Source organism: Lygodium microphyllum, chromosome 10 (assembly GCF_053477565.2).
Source record: "Lygodium microphyllum isolate KBCC chromosome 10, Lygodium_microphyllum_v1.1.10, whole genome shotgun sequence".
Taxonomy (NCBI): Eukaryota; Viridiplantae; Streptophyta; class Polypodiopsida; order Schizaeales; family Lygodiaceae; genus Lygodium; species Lygodium microphyllum.
The window spans coordinates 21,719,594-21,722,940 of NC_141144.1; positions in this window are offsets into that span (position 1 = coordinate 21,719,594).

The window sequence follows — 3,347 nt, forward strand, 5'->3', positions numbered from 1 at the left end:
AGAGAGAGAGGACTAGGCTATCATAACGGAGGGAAAAACAATAGAGGAATAAAAGAAACGAGGGAAAAAACTGAGCGCCATACTTTTCACCAATTTGAATTTCGATTACATCAGTCATTATCATTAATCTAGAAACATCATTAAATAAAAGTAGCCGAGACTCTATGCCATTAATGCAAAATATGTCATAATCACGAATATAAGAGACTAAAAATACATAATAAAAATACAAATTCGTAATATTATCATATTTATATATTTTTGTAAAATGATTTTTTATTTTTTTAAATTAGAAGTTCCGTTACGGAGGCTTTGCTCTTATTGGTCTAGAGCACTCTCTCTCCACATCCTAAAAGGCATTTTCGAGACCTCAAAACTCCCCTAATGAACTAGTGTATCCTCATGTCAATCACACCTAACATGGAGCTAACATACCAATGAATAATATCTTGCTACATCACGAAGGTATATGATGGAAGCTAGCTCATATAGATCTTGATATCTCAACAATGTGCCACAACTCCTACTGCAAATGCTATGTCAAGGCAAATAGCTATCATGACATACATCAAACTACCCAATGTGGAAGAGATTCTAGCCAGCTCGACCTTCTGCTCATCTAATTGGGGATAATCTTCCTAACTAACCTTCACATGGAAAGGTAAAAGATGGACAATAGGCTTAATGTCATGCGTATGGAAGCGCTCAAGGACCTTCTATATATGCTCATGTTGTGACAAGTAAAGAAGCCCTTGAGGGTGATCGCACATGATGCATATCCCATGTATATGTGAGGCCTATCCCATGCCATTCAAACACCATATTAGAGAATTTGGGAATCTCCCAATTCTCACTTTTGAATAAGGGATAAAGATTTGGCCAGGTGGCTAAATATTAATCCATGCTTCAAAGTGGGACTTGAAAAGACAACCTATATTGCAATTAGGGTAGCTTCCACTTTCAATTAAAGGGACAAGATTTGATCATGTGGCCAAATATTAACTATATTGGGAATTTCCAAACTATATGAGAATTTTCAAATTCCTTAATATAGTGTTTTCATCTCAAATATCTCATTTAGCTAAGTTTTCAAAGCATCTGACTCATTATAACCTCTCCTACTAATCAATATATCACCCACATAAAGTACCAAGATAATAAGTCTACCATCACAAGGCTTCTTCATATAGAGATATTGATCCACATCATTGTGGAAGTAATACTACAATTGCATAAATGCATCAAACTTATGATATCATTCCATAAGTGCCTATGTAAGACTATAAAGACTCTTTCTCAACTTATATACTAGGTGTTCCTTGTCCTTTTCTTGAAAGCCCTTAGGCTACTACATATAGATCTCATAATGTAAGGCCCCATGTAAGAAATCCATCTTAATATCCGGTTGATAGAGATCCAAATCTAACTAAGCAACCAAGGCCAACACCAAGCATAGGATAGCCATCTTGACTATAGAGAAAATACCTCATCAAAGTCAACACCGTGCTCCTACTTCAAACCCTTTGCAACCAATGTGGCCTTATATGATGGCTAGGGGTGCCCATAGGGTACTCTTAAAATTGTACACCCACTTGCATGACAATGCATGTTTTTCATTGCAAAAATGAGCCAAATCCCATGTATGGTTTTTTTACAGTAACTCATACTCTAATTGTATGGCTCTCTCTCACGAGTGACTATCACCTCTATGCATGGCCTCCTCATAAATAAGGGGCTCACTAAAATCTATCACCATAATATAGTCAATGGAGGGCTCAAATTGATCAGGCTTACATCTATCTCTAGTAGATTTTTAGGCTACAAGAGGTCTATAAATCCTAACCAATATCATGATAATAGACCACTAAAACATCAGCTACTATAGGTTGTCTAGCTTACTATAGGGTAACAAGAGACTCATCTTAAAATATCACCCTACATATCCCAACTACCTATTCATGATTCTTATGCATCTTTTCCTCATAGAAAACAACACCATGGCTAGAGATGACCATCCTAGCCTACAAACCCCATGGGCAATATCCCATCTAACCTACATCCCCATAAACAAGAAATATGCATTTCACTAATTTATCATCTAGCTTATTGCATTTATCCTTGGGAACATGCTAAAAATCCTCACATCAAAAGACATGCAAATGAGTAGATGATTGAGATATTTCAAACCATCCCTCCTCTGCAACCTGATAACCAATAATAGTGCATGGGGATCTATTTATCAATTGTATGATAGTAGTAACTACCTTAGTCCAAAAATTCTATGGTAAGTCTACCTGGCTAGGCATACTATGGACTCTCCTAAATTCCAATACCATTTTGAGGTGGGGTAGAAGGAACAATCAACTAATGGTCAATACATGCTCATCGTAAAGCTACTTAAATGCTTCATAAACATATTCACCCTCATTATTTGATCTTAGGTATTTCAGCATATGCCTAGATTGGTTCTCAACTAGAGGTATCCTTAATATGGAGGGGTACTAGACTCACTATAGTGTCGCTTAAGAGCTCATCAATGCCATTGTCACTTTAGTATTCAGTTCAAGTCTTCATCAGCTGCTTTTTCTAATTCTTCAATCTATTAAGAGCTTACATTCTTCTCTTTCCAAGACCAGAAAAAATCCCCAAGCTAAATATCTATCCACTAAAACACTTACAAAAGCATATAAAAGACACCAAAAGGCACATAAAAGCTCAATAGTACTCTACAGAAGACATAAAAACCATATAGCTCAAACCAAGACTAACTTAAACCACCAAAAGTCATCCAACACACTTTCAATAACTCCTCAAATCATTCATCCACAATTATAGCCTCTCACTAAAAAAGAAAATAAATCAAAACAGAAGTAAAACAAACCTATTAGAATGAAACAAAGATACCAAAGAACCAATCATAATATCATAACCAAATAAAAAACCATCACGAGATTCTCAAACCTGCTCAATCCATTCCAATACACTTTAAACACTTTCAAACCATCTAAAAACCACTCAATAAACCACAAAATCAAACAAAAGCTACCCAAAAATCCAACAAAAACTAGCTAAAAATACAATCATTTTAGCATTCAACATATCCCCACACTTAATCAGGAGCATCCTCGTGATGTTGGAAAAAGAGAATAAAAGCTCAAAAATAACTACCTTCAATAATCAGCTCTAGCTCTAACAAACCCATATTTCTCGATCCCTTTCTAAGAATCTACATTTGGCAAACAATTTTGACGAAAGAAAAACACCTTTTATCCATTAATTTATCCTAAAAAGATCAAATAATGATAAAGTTATAAAGGATATAATATGTTTCTTTATCTATCCACCAT